Raw genomic sequence first — 17032 nt, 5'->3', positions numbered from 1 at the left:
CATAAAGCAAAAAAAAAAGGGAAAAAATGCAAAAAGAAAACTGTCACCCATCCAAGTACTGACCACGCCCGACGTTGCTTAACTTTGGTCAAAAATCACGTTTGCTGTATGGGAGCCCCACTTAAATCTTTATTTTATTCTGTTTTTAGTATTTGTTGTTATAGCGGCAACAGAAATACATCATCTGTGAAAATTTCAACTGTCTAGCTATAACGGTTCGTGAGATACAGCCTGGTGACAGACAGACGGACAGACGGACGGACAGCGAAGTCTTAGTAATAGGGTCCCGTTTTACCCTTTGGGCACGGAACCCTAAAAAGATTTATCTACCAACATTCATGTCCGCGACGGTTAAATACAGTTAAAAATAATTAATATTAATTCCTTAAAAATCAGGCTAAAATGTAGTACCTACCTAAGCATTATTTATTTTAGGTAGGTAGGTACCTAAGTAAATTTTATTTATGATTTTTATAGATCAAGCAAAATCTACCTATATACTCTCTACAATAACCACTTTTATTTTCAGTCACATCTAGGTATTTGTTGATTCGGCTGCTAGTCTCAAAACTGATTTTTACAAACATGTCTTCGGCACAAAATTAATTATATGTACCTACGGCGAAAGACATACTAATTTTTGGGTACTTAATCCAACTAATTTTTTCACCACACCAGCTGCTAAAGGCTCTTTTGATTGTTCAAAAATTGATAAGAAAGTTGCATTTTATTCACTTGTGAGGCAAAGTAATTAAAGCAAATTATGAGTTGTTTTCTTATGTTTGCTGGTAGAATTGACTTTTAAATGATGATTTTGGATGATAAATATTTAATAACATTAATTTCGAATCGATTTGCTTTGGTTTTGTTTGATATTTTGCAGTTAGTATTTTTCTTGTTTTGGCGTGGTGACTCGTAACGCTCAAGATTCCTTTTTTCGAACCGGTCGCTACGCTCGTGGTTCAATTTTGCAATCCTTTGTTTGCTCGGGTATCAATATCAATTGCACGAGAGGTTAAATAACAACTTTGCCCCCTTGTAAACCAGATAACTATTGCTACCTTCCGGAACCGGAAATCGGTAAATCAAAATTATAGGTTCTTAAAATAAAACCTGTAAGTAGGTATAATAAAAATTTGACTGATCATGATTTATTTGCAAAAATATAATACGGTTCTTGGGCTATAAATAGTTAAACAAGCCCGGAGCGAGCCTGTAGGTACCTATACTTACTAACATTGTTGCATTTGCATTCTGCCCTCCTAAGCTAAAACAAATGATCTTGAAAATTGAACTTTTGAGTAAAGAATTTAAGGTACATTTTTGTATTCAATTTTTCATTTGAGATATATTTAGCAAAGCAGCATTGTTATTGTTCGATATATATACTAAGGAGCAAGGGCACTGGGAAGCAGGCGAGAGAGTACCGTAAAATGGGGTGAGTAGGCGCAAAACTGACATTCAAACCTCGATAACATTTTATTTTTACATATGCAAACTGAATGGTGTATATAATAAGTGTTCCGGACGTTTGTATTTTATTTTGGGTAGTTCCATTTCATAACTTTGGCGATAAACAGGAAAACCCACCTCACCCCGTAGTCCCTCGTATTTGGGGTGAGTTGGGTTTTCATACAAAGGTGATTTTGGAAGATTGTTGGATCGATTTTTAGGGTTCCGTATTTTATTATGAATTTTACTATAGTTCCCATGGAATTTTGAAATACCAACATTACACAAAAAAAAAATATGCTGAGAATTTGATAAAAAATATAAGAAATATTAATTTTCTTATGGGATAAAAATATTCATAAAACTATAAAAGTTATTTAAATTTAAAATTTTGGTCAGGGCACGGGAATTAGTGTGTCCATGGAAATTAGATTTTACTAGGACGGAAATTAGAACACGGCACGGGAATTGTTTTCTTTACTTATTTTGGTACTTAAAACTATTATTTATGTATATTTTAATCTACAATAATATACTGCAACCATACTGAAGGGCCATCGGACACATTTACCTTCTTTAATTTTAGTTTCGAACGACTAATCTACGAAAGTATGTTACACTAAAAACTACGTATTTGAATAATCCTTTCCTTTATTTTAATGGCAACTAATCTCTCTTTCTTAGTAAAATGTACAATTTCAAAACAATACTTTGAGTAGTTTCGTAAACTTGTCTTGCCTTTACATACAAAACTATTCATTAAAAAGTGTCATTATGTATCTGCATGTAGATAGGTACAAGGTGTATGACCTGGTATATGGTCTTATAGGAAATGATACTAAGAAATAAATAGGGGCACAGTGAGAAGAAGTTATTGTGTAAGTTAATCTGAAGAAATCGAATATGCTGCCTTCATAAATTAATAACCCAAAAAATTGTTTGAACACATATGAGGTAAGGTGGGGTAAGACTATCACCGGGGTAAGACTATCACTTGTATGGAATCCTCATACTGTTAGTCTTGCCCCGATCAAAATAAACTAAGTTAGTCTTACCCCGCCTTACTTTACACATAGGTATACGGGGTGTCCCTGCCCTGCGGGAAAATCTTCAAAGTGTAGGTTGGTTAAGTAATTTATCAAAAATATCATAATCTTCCTAAAAAAAACTTGCTAAAAAAATACCCCCTGGCACTGACTAAAATAACCGACTTAGTTTCACATTACATCCTAAAACTTTTATGTAGTAGAGTAGAAGAACTGCGTTGCGAGATTTGCATCTTTTTACATGAATTCTTTTTGATAGGATCCCAACTCTTTTTGTAGGCTGTCCTTCTTTTCGGGCAATCATACCCATACCATACTGATACTATGTATATACATATCATAATACATCTTTATTCATACTCACATCGTCCATCGTAGTGTACCTTTACTTTCCCTACTAATTGTAAGAACTAAAAGGTAACGTTGTTATCGCATATATTTCTATAGGATTACAAACTTAATTATGCAGTTATCTTTAGAACGTGACTAATATTGCAGTATTATTAGATTTTTATTGCTAAAACCTAATTACGTTTCTAATTTGGAACTTGTGGGTTGTTGGAATTAACAAAACTAAATCTATTTCACTCATACAAGTATATTGTTATACTTTCTCTTTCACACATGTAAACTATTGAATAAAAAACAACAGCCCATAGTTCCTAATCTTAAGGACTTCGCTTGTGCTTTAGTACCTTGGTAGCTATGAATAGGAGCACACCTTGCCTTACAATATTGCGATAATAAATTCCAACTCTTATAAATCGCTATGTGCCTTTTAATTAATAGCCCAAATCTAATAGGTTATGGGCCCAGACACATTTAATTGGACTTTTGTAGATAGTGTAGTGAGATTCGTGGCTCGTGGACTGTATAAGTGTTATTTATGTGAATGTGAACGATTTAAATATAAAATGGAACATGAACCCTTTTAGTGGTGATACGTACAGTGTGCGGAGTTACGCATTCAAAATTAAAAAGGCGATCTAAACGCTTTCCTTTGCATTTGATGAAAAAGGACACTTCCAAACTGCCAAAAAGTATCGCGACGCCGCTTTAATGTGCGAGTGCGAGTTTTAAAGAATCAAATTATTAATTTAAAATCGGAAGAGGACAACTTTACTCAACATGTTCAAGTTTTCGACGAATTAGTGTGTACCCAAATCTAATATGAGTATGCTAGAAGTACCTTAAAATAATATTGATTGAGAGTGATTGTGCCAGTGACAAAACTAAGGGATTTTAAAGTGTATTAATTTTAGACTACATGCTCAAATTAAATGTTATTTAGATATAATGTTATTGAGATTTGATGGTACGGCCGTGCCACTTTGTTTTGCTCGACTTGGCGGCGGCACCGCCGTGCCCCCAGATCCTTTGTCCTTCTTCAGGCCTCAAACTATCTCCATGCCAAATATGTATTATCAAGATGATATTGTTTCAGCGGCTTAAGCGTGACGAGATAACAGACAGACAGACAGAGATACTTTCGCATTTATAATATAGTAAGAATAGGATATATTTAATTTTTCTTGTACCTATTAGTGGTACAAGAAAAAGCTAATTTATAACAACTAATCTATTAAACGAACAATTCTTGTATATATTTCGGGGATCTCGGAAACAGCTCTAACGATTTCGATGAAATTTGATCATATATGGGCGTTTTCTGGGATGAAAAATCGATATAGCTAGGTGTCTCTGGGAAAACCCCCTTTTTTGAGTTTTTAGGTAGGTATATGTTTTCCGAGCAAAGCTCAGTCTCCCAGATATTTAAACTTTATACGGCTTACGCTGTCAGCTGTCAAATTTACAAAAAAAAATTGTAAATTTGATTCATTTTGTTTCATGTAACCTCAGGTACGGGTATTATAATATATAATAATTCCAAAAATAGTTTTATGTTTATATAATATTTTAATGTTATAATATGATCAATGAATAAGGTAAGGTGGCGCAAGACTAACAGTACGAGGATTCCATACAAGTGATAGGCTTACCCTAGTGTCGTCTGAGCCCACCTTACCTTACGTATTAAAATTGCCCGGGTTATTCGGGTCCACCCTGTAAGTATGTACTATAGTACTTATACTAAAAAACCGTTCATAGATTTTTGTGCATTCTTTGAGATTTCCTTAAATGTAAAATAGAAAGATATACGTCATATTATTATTACATATAATATATATTCAATGCCAATATATATATATATATATATGTAATAATAATATGACCCGGACCCGGACCCGGGTATGTCCTTAAACTACGTCCAAGACCACCGGTGGACGGGCAGCAGCGTCCCTCAAATTCGGTGTACTCGACTGCGATCGCCAACCCGCCTGCCAAGCGTGGCGATTATGGCATTCACCCCCCATCATGATGAGCACAATAAAACCACGGCCCCGAGGTTCCGGCGACCCCCGGTGCTCTGGCTATGGTAGCGGTCAGGGCATTAGCGGGGTCAGGGGTGCTAAGAATCTCCGGCAAAGATCCGGCTACCCGCCCCGACGACGACTGGCCCTGGTAACACACAACATACGCACTATGAGGACTGACGAAAAGATCTGCGAGCTGGAAGAGGAACTGAGCAGGTTACACTGGGACATTGTAGGGTTATGCGAAGTCCGTAGAGAGGGGGAGGACACGACAACCCTGAAGTCTGGTAACTTGCTCTACCACCGGGAGGGCGACCAACAGTCCCAAGGTGGTGTCGGGTTTCTCGTTCACAAGTCCCTCGTAAACAACATAATAACCATCGACAGTGTGTCGGGCAGGGTGGTATACCTAATACTCAGAATATCCAAAAGATATTCGCTGAAGGTCATTCAGGTATACGCACCGACCTCGTCACACTCCGATGATGAAGTAGAAGCTATGTATTAGGACGTAAGTAGGGCCATACATACTTCTAAAACCTACTTTACTGTTGTTATGGGGGACTTCAACGCAAAGTTGGGCAAGAGAAGCGGGGATGAGTTGAGAGTGGGGCAATTTGGGTATGGGCAACGGAACCCTAGGGGTCAGAGGCTGGCCGACTTTCTGGAGAGAGAGGAACTCTTCATGATGAACTCTTTCTTCCAGAAGCCCCCTCACAGGAAATGGACCTGGATGAGTCCTGACGGTTCCACGAGAAACGAGATAGACTTCATCATGACCGACAAGAAACGGATATTCAGTGATGTCTCTGTGATCAACAGGGTAAAGACCGGTAGTGATCACCGAATCGTAAGAGGCACACTGAATATCAATATTAAACTTGAAAGGTCCAGCCTGATGAAGTCTACGCTCCGACCTACTCGAGCCCATGTTCAAAACCCCGAAAGCTTTCAACTCGAGCTCTCTAACCGCTTTGCTTGCCTAGAGAACTTGGCTTCAGTGGACGAAATCAACGACGGGCTAGTGGAAACTGTCCACACAGTAGGGTCTAAGTTTTTTAGACCCCGCCGTAAAGATAGACCTCAGAAATTGACCGAGCAAACCTTAAACCTCATGGCTGAACGACGCTCGCTACAGTTGCAGTCTCCCGATGACGCGGAGTCATATAGGCAGCTCAATAGACGTATATCTAAGTCCTTGCGACATGATCTGCGTCTCTTTAATACTAACCGTATTAAAGAGACTATTGAGCGAAATCAAGGCTCCAAAGTGTTCGCAAAGGACAAGTCTATTGGGCAAAGCCAGCTGACAAAGTTGAAACGGGAAGATGGCAGCATAGCGTCGAGCAAAGCGGAGGTTTTAGGTGAAATCGAGAGGTTCTATGGACAGTTATACACTTCGATCGCAAAGCCCGTTGACAGCTTGGTAGGAGATCCAAGAGCCAAGCTGTCCCGACATTATACCGAAGATATCCCGGACATCAGTCTGTACGAGATTAGGATGGCCCTGAAGCAGCTTAAGAAGAACAAGGCGCCGGGCAAAGACGGAATCACTTCAGAGCTTCTGAGAGCGGGTGGAACACCGGTACTTAAAGTCCTCCAGAAGCTCTTTAATTCCGTCTTGTCCGAGGGCATAACGCCTGAAACATGGAATAGAGGCGAGGTGGTGCTGTTCTTCAAAAAAGGTGATAACAACCTATTGAAGAACTACAGACCCATCACGCTTCTGAGCCATGTCTATAAGCTGTTTTCAAGGGTCATCACGAACCGTCTCGAACACAGACTTGATGACTTCCAGCCTCCCGAACAAGCCGGTTTCCGAAAAGGCTATAGTACCATAGACCACATCCATACGCTGCGGCAAGTTATACAGAAGACCGAAGAGTATAACTTGCCATTATGCTTAGCGTTTGTGGACTATGAGAAAGCCTTCGATTCGGTGGAAACATGGGCGGTGCTTGAGTCTCTTCAGCGATGCCATATTGACTATCGGTACATCGAAGTGTTGAAGTGTTTGTATAGTAACGCCACCGTGTCGGTCCGAGTACAGGAGCAGAGCACGAGCGCGATTCCATTGCGAAGAGGCGTAAGGCAGGGAGACGTTATCTCTCCGAAACTGTTTACTGCCGTAATGGAAGACGCCTTCAAGCTCCTGGAATGGGAAGGACTTGGCATCAACATCAACGGCGAATACTCGGAGTAAATATCTATGGAGTAGAGACGCGCACTAATTTCTGTCTGAAAAATTCTGTCGTTTTTGGCGCGGGGGACGAGGTAACGCACACAAATAATGTTAACACTAATGCATTTTTAGCATACGCCGCTACATACGCACACGACAAAATTATTAAACACTAGCAAAAACTATATTCACACAAATACAAGAACAAACACAGACAACCCTGTCCGTGAACGAAATGACGTCAGTTCTAAGTAAACCTAGGTAGTGCGAGGGACGCGTCGATAATATTGTCGATAAAATTGACAATGAATTTTAATTTCTGCTTTTATCAATTATAATAATAATACAATATCAAGTCTTTGTACCAGCATTTTACTAACTTTCAATTTTTGTATTGTTTAGATGTTATTTCTAATAGTTTGTCAATTTGTTTAAGGCCAATCTTGCAAGCTGATATAGAATGATTTTTTATTATCAGTTCATTAGTTAATATTTTACATATTGGTTTACTTCTGAAAGCAATGCAATATACTATCGAGCATGCAGATCTGCATGATGACAGAGATGGAACGCGGCCATAGGATGTCAGTTAAGGGATATTGAGTAGGGGATAATTAGTATATATATCGGCGGTAGATCGTAAAATCGGGCATATCGAGATATTCCTAGGCATATCATGAAACGCCGCCATTTAATAATCTGCCTTTTGCATTTTTTGCCACTGCTAGTGCTGCATTCTATGTGGCATTTGGAGCAGAATGCGTAGATACTATGTAGGTACTAAAATCATACGCTACCCAAACACGTACTATAAGTAGGATGTCAAGCCATTTCAATGGTTATCATTTGCTAAAATTTAGGACATCCTACTTATTCGATATGCCTAAATGTTGAGGTTTGAACGGTATGGCTGGTGGTCACTAGTCAGATCATGACATGCCGGCGTTTCATGATCTGCTTAGGAATATCACACCTTGAAGTTAGCACGATATGGCTGGTGGTCACTAGGCAGATCATCATCTGCCTAGGAATATCACACCTTGAGATTTGTACGATATGGCTGGTGTTCGCTAGTCATCATGACCATCTGTATATTATTCATTATGTTTATATCGATTTTACCGATATTGGTTTTTATGGTGTCCCATCACTAATATTGGTACGGTGATACCAGAGTAATAAATTAAAAGTGCCTATTTATGGAAAGTGACAGCCGTAAATACCTTAAATTAATAATATATTTGACATGTTAAATAAAAATATATAGCTGGTCAAGCAAATCTTGTCAGTAAAACAGGCGCGAAATTCTAATTTTCTATAGGACGATATCCCTTCCCGCCTACATTTTTCAAATTTGCCGCCTATTTCTACTGACAAGATCTGCTTGACCAGCTATATGTAGAAACTAAAGGAAAAATTAATTTTCAAAAAATAGTCTATCGGTAATTTTACGTTATTTAGGGGTTGTGCACAAATCACGCGAGAAGGTTTCGACTACTTTTTGATCCCCCGTCCCCCTTTTCTTTATTCTTATAGATCTATTAATTTGGTTAAATAGATTAGGTTGATATAAAACTAAGGTGTTATATGAAAAAACTGTGTTACATAAATTATATAACAAAAAGCATAGCAAATAGGGCATATTACTGCAATGTGCCGCCAGAGTGTAGCACTAAGCTAGCTAGTAAATTTTCTCTTTTCACTTCACGCGGCGGACCACCAGATTGTGATGGATTGTGGTAGTCGCGCCCCCTACGCAGAGTTTCGCATAATATTTCCTATTAAAAATTCTACTCGTACCTAATTAATATTTAGAAAGTCTTCTTTAGAATTACCCTAAATTAGATCTAATATCATATCACTGGTATCACTGTCAGATTGACAATGTTTTTTAGTTATTTGCAAAATTAATGCACTATTTGATAATATTTCGATGTAATAGTACTTAAATATGATAAGAAACGTGTTCTTTTTGTAGACTAGACGTTTCCGATCTCATTTTGCATGAGAAAACGCTGCAATTCGGCATTTTCGGCTCCTATCATTCCGCTTAATGACGTTTGCTGAATGGCGTATGACGTGTGGCAACTAGTTTTATATAACCTCCTTGACCGGCGGCCGCGATCTTTTTGCAGAGGGGAACGCCTGTTAATGGCCGCTCCATAGATATTTACTCCGAGGGCGAATACATCACTCACCTTCGGTTTGCCGACGATATCGTAGTCATGGCAAAGTCGATGGAGGAACTCAGCATGATGCTCGATGACCTCAACCGAGTTTCACAACGGGTGGGCTTGAAAATGAACATGGACAAGACGAAACTTATGTCAAATGCCAATGTTGTGCCCATCCCAGTCTCTGTTGGGAACTCGGTACTCGAAGTTGTTGACTCGTACATCTACCTCGGACAAGTAGTCCAATTAGGTAGGTCCAACTTCGAGAAGGAGGTCAACCGCCGAATCCAACTCGGTTGGGCAGCGTTCGGGAAACTACGTAATGTCTTTTCGTCCGACATACCTCAGTGCCTCAAGACGAAAGTCTTTAATCAATGTGTGTTACCAGCGATGACTTACGGCTCCGAAACGTGGTCTTTCACTATCGGCCTCATCTCAAAATTCAAAGTCGCTCAACGAGCTATGGAGAGGGCTATGCTCGGAGTTTCTCTACGTGATCGAATCAGAAATGAGGAGATCCGTAGACGAACTAAAGTCACCGACATAGCCCACCGGATTAGCAAGCTGAAGTGGCAATGGGCAGGCCACATTGCACGCAGAGAAGATGGCCGATGGGGTCGAAAAGTGCTCGAGTGGAGACCACGGACTAGCAAGCGCAGCGTAGGACGTCCACCCACAAGATGGACAGACGATCTTGTTAAGGTCGCCGGAAGACGCTGGATGCGGGTCGCTTCCAACCGGCACGTATGGAGGTCCAAGGGGGAGGCCTATGTTCAGCAGTGGACGTCTTATGGCTGAGATGATGATGATGAATAATATGACGTAAACATTGCCAATTAACTTACAGTGCCCCCAATTAAAAAAATTTTGACAATAAATGTAATACTTTCTAATTCCCGTGCCACTTAATCAGCTGTTTTAGGTAAATATTCCATGGGAATTAGGGCACGGAAATTAGAATTCGTAATAAAAAAATTCGCCAAAAATGTAAATCGTGTTTAACCAAACTGTTATGTTATCGCTTACATAAAGATACATAAAGGGCTCCTAAATATGACAATTGTTATTGAAAAGCTATGTGGGAAATAAAATTTATAAGGGGCATCGAAATTAGAAAAAAATTGTCGCCCACCCGGATTCCGAAATACTTATGCGATTTGCTCGAAAACGCCGCGGCTTGACGTACATCCGCTTGCTTTGAGAAACAGCCGAATACTGCCAGTACAGGTGAGGCGGGACACGAGGCGGTTCAGATACAGACGTCGGCTGTCAGAGCCCTTTGAGTTTTGCCGACGAAATTTTACTCGCGCGCTCGGACAAAATTTAAACTTCGATCACGAGTTATTTACCACAATGAAGTTAATAGTGTATGTGCTCAGTGATAGTAAATATCATTAAATTAGTGATACTAATGTAGAATTTTTCGTAGGATTTTTCATTATGCTCAAAAGTAGATTCCGGACAGGGCACGGGAGTAATAATTTGAGCCTTTAGGTATTTTTAAGTGTACTCTAAAAACCAATTAATCAGTGAATTCATAATATGGAACCCGGTGTGAAAGTGTGGCTTCTTTATGTAAAAAAAAATTGGTAAGTATTATCTGATGCTAACCCGCGATTTTCATCACGGACAGAAAAAAATCGTGTTCAGAAATTGACCCAGCTCCATTTTAAATTGGAATACATTATTTTTGTAGCAGTAGCCTTAAAAACCCATCTCACCCCCCTTTCAATCCTTCTCTCCCCATTCATAACCCAACTCTCCCCGCGAGACCTCATTTTACGGTACCGAGAATACGAAATACTACACAACGATATAGGTAATATGAGTATGCAATCGTTTTATGAAACCCAAGGATGCAATCGTTTTACCACGTTGGATAGCGATAGCCAACCTTTGCACTATAGTGTAGTAAATAAAGGTAGTGGACCCCGCAGTAATTCCTCAGCCAGAAAAAACTTTACAGTATGATAAAGTATCGATAAATAAAAAGTATTGTATAAATTTCCAAAGAATAATAATAATAGAATTTAAGTAATACCTAAAGTCTTAAATCGTTAATATTTTTTTTACGGAAAAATGCTCTGTTTAAACTTTCTTCTCCAGACATATTCATGTAACGTATTGCAACAATATATGAAATATCAAAAAAAAATATCCCCGCAGAAATACCAATATTAACAAAATATAATTTTTTGGCGTGTCTTGGACCGGAAAATTGCTCAGTCTAATTTTTTCACTGGAATGCCATTTTATTGCCGATTTATACCTACAAATTGAAAATCTAAAAAAGTTACCATATAAAACTACGTTTTATACTTTTTTTCAGAAATTGCCTTTTTACTCGCTGTGGAAAATTTCTCTATCCAATTTATTTATTGAATTAAGTTCACAGTTGTCTTTCCATTCAACTATAAAAACATCCAAAAAAATAACGAGCGTATTAAAAACTAAACATATCGGGAGCAGTGTATAGGGAGCGGGGTGTACAAGGGATGATAGTGCTTTTGGATATTTTGGATTTAAGTATATACGTGACTACTTAGTACATATTTAAAAATAAATCAGGCTGAGAAATTTTCCACTCTCAGTTTTTAATAGTTCTAAAATACATAAACTTGGGTATGCATTTTTTTTTTGGATTTTCTTACCCACTACGCCAAATTATATTCTAAGATCATATAAGAAGGAAAAAATGGCAGAGCAATTTTCCGATGAAAATCAGCGCCAAAAAGGAATTATCATAAAAAAAATATTCTCATGTTTGACAAAAGTTTTAGATTTTTTTCTAGTATCACATACTGATACAAATAACTTATTTGGTAAAATAATTTTGGACGGAGGAATTACTCGGTTCAATATATAAACAGATTTGTATTTTTACGTATAAATACCTAAGTTAGGAGTGTTTTTTTTTGGATATTTATATGTTAGTTTCGGCTCATACTATACAATAACCTAGCAAAATTCATCGACTCGACTGAGAAATTAATGCATGGGTCTCCGGTCTCCATACAACAACTTGCTTCATTTACTACACTACTAGGTACGAACCCGCGAGAGCGTCAGAGGTCCGTCAAGATTAAAAGCGGCAACAGAAATGCATCATGTGTGAAACTTTCAACTGCCTAGCTATCACGGTCCATGATATACAGCCTGGTGACAGACAGATGGACAGCGTCGGAAATTCCTGCCAATCCGTTACTTAGGCGAGGAAGTTTTTAAATAGTTGAGTTTTAATTTTACATTTTATTCTAAGGCATTTTATTGTTTACTATTAGCTTTTGCCCGCGAATTCGTCAGCGTGGAATTATTAGTTTAGGTAGGTACTGTAGGTAGCTATTATTTTATTCAATCTGCGTTTTGTTGATTGCCCATACAAACTTCAACCCCACTTTTCACCCCCTTAAAGGGTGATTTGCACGTGCGAGAGATCACGATCTCGGAACACCACTTTGAGTGACGTGGGCGTGTGCGACTCCAACCTTATTAAGTACATCGGACAGATTATTTGCACTTGTATTTTATCGATACCTACTAGAGATGCACCGGATATTCGGTTACTATCCGCTATCCGGCCTAACCGGCCATTATTTAACATCCATCCGGATACCGGATAGTAACATTGCTTGATTTCGGAGTAAACAAAATTGGAATAAGAAACAGTCACGGTTATAAATGTTATAATCGTACTCGTTTATTATTTTAAAACAATTTAAATATTCCACTCACTTGCACGCGCACTGCCGATGGTCAGGCCGAACATCCGGTATCCGGCCAAACAACTATCCGTTGCATCTCTAATACCTATCGACTTATGTAGTATTCTCTATGCTATCACTGATAACAGTGCTGCCGCTGAGCTAAATAGCAGTATCTCAAATGAAAATTAAATGCATACATGTGCCTTAAATTCTTTACCACAAAGTTCAATTTTCAAGATCATTTGTTTTGGGAATACCGTCTTTTAGCTTAGGAATGCTGAATACAACAATGATGACTATGTGGGTAGGTATTATATGAAAGTGTTAGATTGCTAATGCTATGTTATTATTAGATATTTTTCCAACGCAGAGTGTACGCAACCGAAGCGGATTAACGTTTTCATATTCAGTTTAACCGTTTTATTAATTTCTTCTTGAAGTTAGTTTGATAAAGGGCTGTGATTTCTATAGTATATTTACACACGACATGACATATTGAAGCGATGGCTCCCATAGCCACATTTGTGTTCATCGAGGTGCGATACGACTACTTTCTTAAGCCGACAAATTTCGTAACCATGGAACGCGAAGAGCTTTGTCAAGATCACGATTACGATACAATCGCAAAGCGAAATTTCCTGATCGAGAATGTAGATCGAGAACATTATTATAGTTTAGAAGAATACGTCTCTTCCAGTTCAACATTAACATTACTAAATAATTTGATCAAGCCTCTAAAGAAGCCAGTGTGTATGATCGTTTACGAAAAATTCAATGACAAAGGTTTCTGTTCAATTTTATCGCATTTTATCAGTGGACAACCTTTTTTTGAGAATGTAATGTGCGCGGACGGTTTGGCTGCTTTCTACGACATTTTAGAGCCGGAAAGTGATAAAACTACGAAAGAAAAGAGAATAAAGGAAGAGCTCCCATGGCCTAATTATTATAGTTATGAAGTAAATAAGTTTTACCATACAACTTATTCCAGTAAATAATATAGAAAGTACGTTCTAAGACAAGACGAAATTCCCATCAAGAGTGCGCTAATTGCTGCGCGTCTATCCGAAAAGTTTGTGCAGTGGGTGGACCAAAACCATGTCCCTTTAAGTTCACTAAATAGCAGTGGTTCTTTGAAGAGGCCTGCTGTGACCACATATAATAATATGTTTACTAATGATCATACTGTGATGGCATGCAGATCAGATGGACTTGCAATGGACGATGCCCTGACGATGTTGATTCGTCAGAAGCTAAGAATGCTTATTTCAGAAGAACTGGCGCAGGGCCAAATGGGACCACAGTTCGCTAGTACGAAGCGGCTTACGGAGGGGCTTTATATAATACCGGCATCAGTTGAGACCAAGACGTGGCTTTTGAGTCGTGACTTCGGAATATTAGATGGCCACAAGATAGTTTTGAAGTCGACGAGGGTGCTAGTCGGTATCAGGGAAGACAACATCGAGAACGCCCTGGTGTTCCTCCGCGGACAAAATTGGGACAAACCGGAGTTGGAACTGGAGAAGTGGTCATTCGCGGGAATAACAGCAGATCAGAACTTTTACTGGTTTTTGGCGCCGACTAAGGTTGAAGAAGTGTGGGGGGAGAAGGATAAGAAAACTCTCTACTACAAAGATGGCACGGTTACGGCTGTCATCTGTAGATCAACAGGTGAGAAAAGGCAAAAGGTTTAGCGTAAAAAATACGCTCAAAGAAACATATTATATATAACCCATAGGTAGGTAAATAGTTTATTGTGCCCTATGTTAGTAATTATTCAAACAGCTATACTGTAATTTATAAATAATACCTAGACTATATCATTTATTATTATTTTTTTATTATTATTTGTAAGTTGTTCACTATACTTTTTTTAGATTTGTGTTTTTTATGTTATTTCTCCACAGAATGACGAGCTATCTATCCTAATCCCAAAATTGTGTCCCAAATTTCCCATACATTTTACATTATTTCCATTCCGTTACGGCCTGTAAAAAATGAAAACTTAAGGAAAAATAATCTTGGGATACTTTTTTTCTCCTATCGGGATCGAAAGAGCTCGTGATCATGAGTAGACATGACATAAAAAAATCCTAATCCTGTACGGATATGATGGTCGTTCTTGTGTACGTGACAGCATGATAAAACGGTGTCCGTCACTTTCTATCCCACGGTGTTAAACAGTGACAGTTGTGTTATCACGTGGATAAAGATGGATAAAGCTATCCATAATACGCCGGCTGAAAGAGTATGTACAATTTTAAATAAAATGTCCCACTTAAGTATAATTTATGTAATAACTTCTGCAAAAATGATTGTATTCTTGTGTTTCTATGTGCATGTATATGTATATGGTACACATTACATATTATACCTACCATACTCGCCGTATGGTAGGTATATGTAATAGGTATGTATATATGTATTTATACCATATACATTATGTTTTCCAAGCAAAGCTTGTTCCCCCATTTATTATCTGTAATAACTTGTGAAATATATATTTAACTAAGTAATTGTGATTTTCTCAAGTGAAAAGACGTCGCTTGATTTACTTAATCTACTAGTGTCATTATGTAGGTACAGTCAAGTGTAAAAATATGGGTGCACACAAATCTTTTTTTTTTTTTATATGAATGGGCTTACTCATGGCCACAGATTAGCCGAGGCGTAGACGTGGCCTACGATGGAGCGAGCTCGCCCAGAAGGTGCCTGTTCACTCTTGATTTGAAGGTTGCCGTTAGTCTTAAAAATATGTCCCATAGCTCTTATATTAACGAATTAAGAACTATGGGACATAATCTTGAGTATGTTATATGCACCCATATTTTTACACTTGACTGTACTTTTTTCGTACTTATAATGCCATTTCGCGCACTTGCATCAAAATGTGCCAATTATTTTTCTTTATGTTTCAAAGTACTATTAAAAGCTTATTTTTTATAATATAATTAATTGGAGTAGATAATTTGTTTCATTTTTTCATTGTAAATTTTTTTTAGCTGAACGAGCGGAATTCAGTAACAGTTGTGATACCGAGAAAACCGAAATTCGCATATTGCGGGGATCTTTCTCTTTTACTCCAATGAAGGCGTAATTAGTAGAGATGCCCCGAATAGTGAATTTGGCCGAATACCGAATATTGGGCCTCTCTCTTGGCCGAATACCGAATATTCGGCATGACATTTGCTAAGATATATTTTTATGTTGAACATAATTAATTAATGTGATTAGACTCAATCAAATCAGACCCATGATAACAATAAAATATGTTGTCTCGAGAGACTCTCGCTAGGTGGTTGGGTCTCAAGGGACAGATGCAGAAGGCGGTGATCTTGGACACGGCGCGGATAGTACGTCGGTTCCTCTCTCCGCAGCCCTGACCACCGGTAGCTTGGGCCTTGCCCCGCTGCTGGCGGCACCCTAGGTTAGGTTTTTTTATAATGTGTATATGTATTTTTTATTGTTTTGTAAGTGTTTTTATATTTTACTTTTATATTCATATTATAAAAACCCTAGCCTAAGAGAAATGATGAATAAAGAAAATATGTTGTAATCAACAAATGCTCATAATCGTGGCTTCGTATTTAACTACTTTCCAAGAATACATTTCAAATATTAAATATACCTAGTTTTTGGTATTTTTTTTGTGTAATTTTTCTTTTTAGGTAGATGCAACAGATATTCGGTATTCGGCCGAATACCGAACATTCGGCAAAGTGGCCGAATAGGCCGAATACTGGCAACATTCGGCCGAATACCGAATATTAGGCAAAGTGGCCGAATACTGAATAGTTGCCGAATATTCGTGGCATCTCTAGTAATTAGAGTGACAGAGAAAAATCCCCGCAATTTGCGAACTTCGATTTTCGCGGTTATAGCCCAGACCATGGTATCAACGTTGCAGCTCATTGATAATAAGGGCTCGACGATGCGAGAACTACAGTTCGTTTTTTAGCATTAGAAAGAACTTGCAAGAAGATAAGCGATCATGACATGTATTTTAATTGAAAAACGCTTTTTAAAAATCAGTAACTATTACTTATGAAAGCAGAAGAGTGTAAATGATCGTATTAAATACATAATTGTTACGTATTTGCCG

Source organism: Cydia fagiglandana, chromosome 26 (genome assembly GCF_963556715.1).
Source record: "Cydia fagiglandana chromosome 26, ilCydFagi1.1, whole genome shotgun sequence".
Lineage (NCBI taxonomy): Eukaryota > Metazoa > Arthropoda > Insecta > Lepidoptera > Tortricidae > Cydia > Cydia fagiglandana.
Note: the sequence above shows the minus strand (reverse complement) of the source record.